This window comes from Arvicola amphibius, chromosome 3 (genome assembly GCF_903992535.2).
Source record: "Arvicola amphibius chromosome 3, mArvAmp1.2, whole genome shotgun sequence".
NCBI classification, from domain to species: domain Eukaryota; kingdom Metazoa; phylum Chordata; class Mammalia; order Rodentia; family Cricetidae; genus Arvicola; species Arvicola amphibius.
The window spans coordinates 179,776,045-179,783,950 of NC_052049.1; positions in this window are offsets into that span (position 1 = coordinate 179,776,045).

Consider the following 7,906-nt stretch of genomic DNA (forward strand, 5'->3'; position numbering starts at 1 on the left):
TGTCTGCATGTACATGCAGGCCAAGAGAGAGCAGCAGATCTCATTATAGATGGTTGTGAGCCACCATGTTGTTGCGGAGAATTGAACTCAGGACCTCTGGAAGAGCAGTCAGTGCTATTAACCTCTGCACCATCTCTCCAGACCCCCAGGGAATTGTTAAGAAATGCTTTGAAAATCTATATTCCCAAGCACTGAGGAATCAAGAGGAAATGATTTTTGACATATATGACGAACCAAGGTTAAATAAAAATTAGATAAACAATATTTATCTGTATTGACCAAGGAGACTGAAGCAGTAGTAAAGTGTCTTCCAGTGAAGAAAACCCAGGACCACACAGATCGCCACTGAATTCTAATAGACCGTTAAAGAGAGACTAACGTGGACGCTCCTCAAACGATCGCATGAGATAGAAACTGAAGGAACATTGCCAAACTCATTCTATGAGACCAGTATTACAATGCTATCAGAACCAGGGAGGACAAAGCAAAATATAGACCAATAGTCCCTGAATGGAGACGCCAAAAATCTCGGTACAATACTTGCAAATTGAATTCAACAACCCTTTTAAGTGTGTATCATTTTCAATTTGGCCTCATTCTAAGGATGTAAAGATGGTTCAGACCACACAAATAATACATGTAATGAAGCACACAGAGACTCAGCACAGAACCCACCATCGCCTTGACAGATGCAGGGAAGGGCTTCAGAGTCTGTGTCAAGTAGGCTTCCTTCTTACTTTGTTTTGTTTTAGTTGGGTTTTTTGTTTGTTGTTTGTTTGTTTGTTTGAGTTGTTCGGTTTTGAGATAAGGTCTTGCTGTGTAGTCCAAGGTTAGCTCAAACCGCAATCCTCCTGCTTCAGCCTACGGTGTGGTAGGCTTGTGGCCATGCACCACCGTGCCCAGCATCTCTTGTTTCCGTACCGGCTAGTTCTTTATTCCTTCCGCTCATTGCTTTTCAGTTCTGCCCCTCCGCTGCCTTTTAGTGACATGCATGAAGCAGTTACCATGGGCATTCATGTCCAACAGTGCTCTGTGTCCTTGGACTGCAAACATTTTTCCTTCCGGGTCCCCAGATCTCCTCCAGAAGTCTTCCCTGGGAGAGGGACGGGCCTCTCCTGCTTCACCCAATCCTGGCCAGTCCAGGGCTCTGTCTGGAAGCCACCTGGACTTTGGGAGACGCAGGGGTCCTTCTGTGAAGATTCCGCCCTGGTAGGTGAATGTCAGAAATCTCATGGACTTGAGAGAAAGGAGTTCACTGCAGCCGTGTCCTGGAATGACTGACTGGGTGTGGCTATGATCCCCGAGCCCATGGGATGGAAGAGAAAGTGGGAAAGAAGCAAAACAAAACTTTTTAAGTAGTTTTTTTAAAAAAGCTTCTTTTCCCAACTATTTTTCCAAATTCTAGTTTCCTCCGAGACACAGACTGAACATACCACCCTAACTCAAGAGGAAGGCAGGGCCAGAAATAACATTCGGGGCTATTGCTCACCATCTTTGTGGGAAATGAAAGCCTATTTTACATTTACTGGCCGTATTTACTAATAATCCCTCTCCTTTGCGTGCGTACCCTGTGCAGGAAGAGGTCAACGTTAAGTGCCGTTTCTCAGGAGCTGTGTTTGGGACAGAGTCTTTTAGTGGACCTAGGCAGGTTGGGCTGGCCCAGGAATCCCACGAAGTCCCTGTTTCTCCCTCCCCAGTGCTAGGACTATCACTGCACACCACTACGTCTGAGTGTTGTTGTTGTTGTTTATTTGTGTTTTTGTTTGTTTTTCTCATACAACACCGCTGGCAATCGAGCTCAGGGTCCTCAGACTTGCACAGTGGACAACTGAACTATCAAGCCCGCTTTTGTTTTTAAGACACAGTCCTGCTATTTAGCCCAGGCTGGCCTAGACCTCCCACTGTTGGCCTCAAACATGTGACCCTCCTGGCTCAACCTCCTGTATGCTCGGACCACCACAGCTTACGATTCCTTCCACTTGTAAACTGAGGCACTGATATCTTGAGTGCCAGCTCCAAGAAGGTACTGAACCAAAGCCACAAGCCACCCAAGCCAGGAAATTGTGGCAGATGGTCTGAGACGCTCGCTACGTAGAGCTGTTTATGTGCTACCGAGAGGACTTTTTCAAAAGCACTAGCACCGCCTTGCTGGTCCTGGCTGGGGTGTGAGCGGACCAGCCCAAGCAAACCTGAGCTGCCCCAGGTGTGTGTTCTTGCAGGAACACGCTCCAAAGACAGACAAGGGGAGCAGTGCTGCCCCTGGCTGCAGACAGGAAGGGCAATACATAAACCTTTTGACTGAGGCTCACTTAAGGTCCCCCCTACCCCACCCCCTTGTACATAGTTTCTCCTCTCCACACTAGGTCATTCAAGTCTGGAGTCACCAGAAAAATGAAGTCGCTGTTTGGGGAATGGCAGATGATCAAGAGTTCAGACAGCTGCGATGAACGATTAGCTGTGGTTTCTTCTCACAGCCTCGCTACAAACTGCGCTGCCATCCCGTGTTCAAACACTATTAAATGAGAATGTTTCTCTGGCACCAATCCATCTTCTCCCCACAGTTTAAGTATTGAATTTAAAAAAGAAAAAGAAAGAAACTGAAGTAGCTTTGGTTTGCAGCTCACATTTAAAACTTTAAAAAACGTTATTTCCTTAAAAGTTGGCAGAAACCGGCCACTGTTTATTCCCCCGGTGGCTATAATAAACCCTTGCCCACTGACAATCTAACAGATCTTTTTCTGTTTGCCACTGGGTTGAGCTCAATAACATTTCTGTGCTTAACATTCCCTTAATAAGGGCTCCTAAAAGCACAGGTTTCCTTCCTGAGGCAGCCTTTGTGGGTGCTATTCCCAACAGCTCTCCTGGAGCCCAGAGGTGCGTGGAGCCCAGGTAGCACTCATCAGAATGCCTTAACTCCGAAAGACTTGGGTATTGAACCTAGTGGTCTGGGCTGGGAATGTAGCTCACTGGCTGAGTGTTCGCCTAGCATGCACAAGGGCCCTAGGTTCAATCCCATTACTGTCCTCCCTGACATGCTTTCCAAAGTTCCTGCTACTCCAGGGATGATGGCTCACACCTGTAATCCCAGCACTTGGGAGGCTAAAGGCAGGAGGATCAGGAGTTCAAGGTCATCTTCAGTTATATAAAGAGTCTGAGGTAAGCCTGGGCTATATGAGACCCTGTTTCAAAAAAAAAAAAAAGAAAAAAGAAAAAAAGTAAAAAAGAAAGAAACAGAGGGAGGAGGAGGAGGAATAATTAGGTGTGTCGGTGCGTACCTTTGATCTCAGCACTCAGGAGACAGAGGCAGGTGGATCTCTGACTTCGAGGCTAACCTGGTCTACATAGCAAGTTCTAGGCCAGGCAAGTCTGCATAGTGAGACCCTGGCTCAAAACAAGCAATAATTTTGATCTGGTAGGCTGCTGGTCAACCTACATGCGTGTCTATACATGAACTTGGCATTTCTCCTCTCTGCCAGTCAAGTCTAAGGCTGGTGCGAGGCTCGCTCCTATCATCCCAGCACTGGGGAGGCTGAAAGAGGAGGCTTGTCATGAGTTCAAAGCCAGCCTGGGCTATAAAAGTAAGGCTCTAGGTCTCAAAAAAACAAAAACATTACACATTGAGTCTGAGTGACCCCAAGTACAGCCCTTAGGCCCTTTGGAGAGCTGTGACACCCAGACTGCTGGAGATGCCCCACTGCGGTGGTGTTGCCACAGGATAGCCGTTGCTCCGCGCTGTGGGACACAGGACAAATAAGGCAATCTCGGAGGCAGACATGGAAAGTCCCTTAAACTTACACTGCATGCTTTAAAGAAAACTTTTTTCCAAAAGATAGACCAAGCTGATGTTGGCCCTATGGAATGCAGAGACCTTCTAGGCTCTTCCAAGAACCAGAGGCAGGAAGGCACGAGCTGAGTGCTTGCATGGTAGATACCAAGGAACAAGTTTCACGTTTATTTTCTCAAGAGAAAAGATTTGGCTTCCTTTGAAATAAAATAATTACACTGGGTTCGGTTGTACGTGCCTAACATCCCAGCATTCTGAATGCTAAGGCAAGAACTACAACTTCCCAGACCAGCCAGAGCTACATGGTAAGTTCCAATCCAGCCTGAGTTACACAGAGATACCCTGCCTCGAATTCACAAAGTTTAGCAATTCAAATCACAGCATTGTCAAAGCCAACCATCTTGTCACCAGAGAGCACATTGCTGGGTTGGGAGGCCGACTTCTAGGGGCTCCAACTCAACTCACCAAGTCACCCTGACTCCAAGGACAAGGACCAGGTGGCTACTTTAAGAGACACAGAGAAGTGTGAGCACCTGCAGATGTCACCTTTCCCTTTATCACATGACTGGCAAGAAAAACTACAGCCTTAAAGCAAATTAGCAACGGACTGGGTTCTCTGTGCAGACTCTGGAGGTCTGGGGCAGCGTCTATTCTGTACTTGCAGGGTCATGTCCCTGCCTCGTGACTCTCAACCCCATCCTCCTTCTCTGGTAGAAGAGTGGGTAGGGCAAGCTGAAGAAGGAGAACACGCTATCCTGTGGTGTTCTTACCATCCGTCATTGATGGAAGCCAGGGCAGGAACTCAAGCAGGAACCCTGAAGGTAAGAATCACTGAGGATCACGGCTTGCTGGCTCACTCACAGACTCACGCTTGATTGGCTTTCTGATACAGCCAGGACCACCTGCCCAGGAAATGGCTCCACCCACATGGATCAGACCCACCTACACCAGCTAAAATAATCCTTCAGGCCTGGAGAGAGTCTGCTCAGCAGTCAAGAGCACTGACCACTTTCCCAGAGGACACAGGTTCTGTTACCAGCACCTACTGGTGACTCGCAAGTGTCTGTAATTCCAGTTCCAGGGCATCTTCTGGTCTCCTCGGGTACCAGGTACGCACACTTGACATACACATATACAAAGGCAAACACCTTGTGATGGTTTGAAAGAAAATGTCCCCCTAAGGCAGTGGCACTATTAGGAAGTGTGGCTTTGCTGGAGTAGGTGTGGCCTTGTTGGAGGAAGTGTGGCACTGTGGAGGCGGGCTTTGAGGTCTCACAAATGCTCAAGTCCCGTCCTGTGGCTTTTAGGGGGCGTGGCTATTGGGGGGTGGCTCTTGGGGGAGTGGCTCTTAGGAGGAGTGGCTCTTATGGGGGGGGCTCCTGGGGGGGGTGGCTCTTAGGGGGGGAGGTGGTTCTTATGGGGGTGGCTCTAAGAGGGGCAGGGGTAAGGACGACTGACGGTGCAGAGGGAACAGGATGTTGTTGAGTTCCCAAGTGGTTAAAAATATATCCTAGGGAATAAAAAAGAAGCTGAGAAAAGCACAAATGTGTGTGTGTGTGTGTGTGTATACACATGTGTATAGGCCAGAGAACCTCAAATGTCAATCCTTAGGTCGTATTTATCTTTTTTTTTTTTTTTTTTTTTTTTTTTGGATACAGGGTCCTCATTGGCCTGAAGAAGTCCGCTTTGTTCCCTGCCCACCTCCATGCCCAGCTTTTGTTCTTTAACATTTAATGTGTGTGGTGCAGGTGAGGGTCAGAGGCCAGCAGTTGGCTGGAACCTTTTGCCATGTGTGTCTGGGGAATCGAACACCTGCACCTACGAGCTACACTGCCAGCCGCTGTTGTTTTAAGGTGGGTTCTGGAGGCTGGAACTCCGGTCCCCACACTGGCAGGACAAGCACTTTACCACCTGAGCTACCGTGCCCACCCACGCGTGGTTTCCCGCCTCGGTTAACCAGCATAATGCAGAGGCTTTTGTGTGTTTTCAATCTGTAACAGTCAGCAAATGTTGGGCCTACTTCTACACATACAAGGTCCCAAATTAGACAAGTAGCTTACATGTTTGAAAAAAAAAAAAAAAAAAGCTCAGGCTGCTGGGCGGTGGTGGCGCACACCTTTAATCCCAGCACTTGGGAGGCAGAGGTAGGTGGATCTCTTTGAGTTCGAGACCAGCCTGTGATGTAGGAAGGTCTTCTATCTATCTGTTGCTTTTATTGGTTAATTAATAAAGAAAACTGCTTGGCCTGATAGGACAGAAAATTAGGTAGGCGGAGTAAACAGAACAGGATGCTGGGTAGAAGGCAGTGAGGCAGTTGCCATGAAGCTCCGGCCCAAGATGGATGTAGGTTAGAACCTTCCCGGTAAGCCACCACCTCGTGGTGCTACACATATTAATAGAAATGGATTAATCAAGATATGAGAGTTAGCCAGTAAGAGGTTAGAGCTAATGGGCCAAGCAGTATTTAAATAAATACAATTTGTGTGTTGTTATTTCAGGTGTAAAGCTAGCTGTGCGAGAGCTGGGTGGGACGAAAAGCAGGCCTGCTCGCCTCATCACTACAAACCTGGTCTACAAGAGCTAGCTCCAGCTTTAAGCTATAGAGAAATCCTATCTCAAAAAAAAAAGAACCCTCAGGTTCCAGGACCCCACATCCTCCTCTGGTCTTTCCTCATCTTCTGCAGGCCTGGGCTCTGTTCTCGGCTCCTCATGGCAGCTTCTCATCATACACAGCCCTCTGTCACTGATGGCTCTGTGTGCTACTGACATGCTGGGACTCGCCAGTCAGTGGATATCCCAGACACTCACAGAACCCCAGAACCCCAGGCATGTTGGCTATGACAGACCTGTGGCTTCTCTTGAAAAGTCCTTAGCAGCTGGGCGGTGGTGGCGCATGCCTTTAATCCCAGCACTCGGGAGGCAGAGGCAGGCAGATCTCTGTGAGTTCGAGACCAGCCCGGGTCTACAAGAGCTAGTTCCAGGACAGGCTCTAAAGCTGCAGAGAAACCCTGTCTCGAAAAAACCAAAAAAAAAAAAAAAAGAAAAGAAAAAAGAAAAGTCCTTAGCAGCAATCACCAGCCATTAAAGGTTGCCAAAAATTTCCTGAAAGAGGCTGTCATGTAAGTCCTTGAGAGAGCCCCATAAGAAGCCATTTGTGGGGTTAGAGGGATGGTCAGTGGGTAAAGTATTTACCTCACAATGATGGGGACCCAAGCTCAAACCCCCAGTATCACATCTGTAACCCCAGCATTCCTACGCCAGGCATAGGAAAAAGGCAGGGGCAGCAGAATCGCTGGGCCCACACAGGTCAGCTAGCCTGGACTACAGATGAACTACAGTGAACAAGACGGACATTGAGTCTACACCCAAGGTTGCCCTTTGACCTTCACATGCTTGCTGCGGAATGCACGTGCCCACACACATCCACATAGATGAAAAAGGAAGACCATGTTGCTGGGGTCCCCGCCTCAGGCACTGCCCTCTGAGTATTCCAATCTTATTTGCAGCCTCCCAGACCAACGTCAGGCCACCAACCCTGTGCCAGGTCCTTCCCCCACCCACTTAGCCTCTCCCCTGGGGCTGTGACCAAACTGCCAACAAGAAGCAGTTTAGGGGGAAAGGGTTTATTTCCGCTTACAGTTCAGGAAGATACACTCCACCGTGGGAAAAAGGGATGGAAGGCAGCAGCTGGTCACCCCCAATTAGCTCAGGAAGCAGAGAGACAGGAGGGTGGTACCCAGCTCACTTTCTTACTTTCTTCCTTTCTTGGGTCTAAAGCCCCAGCCCAGGAGGGAGCCATGAACAGTTAGGGTGGGTCTTTCTACCTCAGTTTACCTACAGAACCATCCTCATAGGCACGCCGACAGGCTTGTCTCTTAGATGACCCTAAATCCTGTCAAGTTGATGACATCCAGCCCACGTGCCTGCCTAGCCATCCCTCCTTGGTCCCTGGCCCATCCAGCCCACGTGCCTGCCTACTTGGCCTCCCTGCCACTTCCCAATCACACCTATCTCAGTGCCCTTCCTTCCAGACACTCTGCCCCTATTCCTCCTTGGATCCGGAAGGCTACATCCTGAGACCTTGATGCCCCAGAGCCTTGGCTTCAGCATCACCTTCTCAGT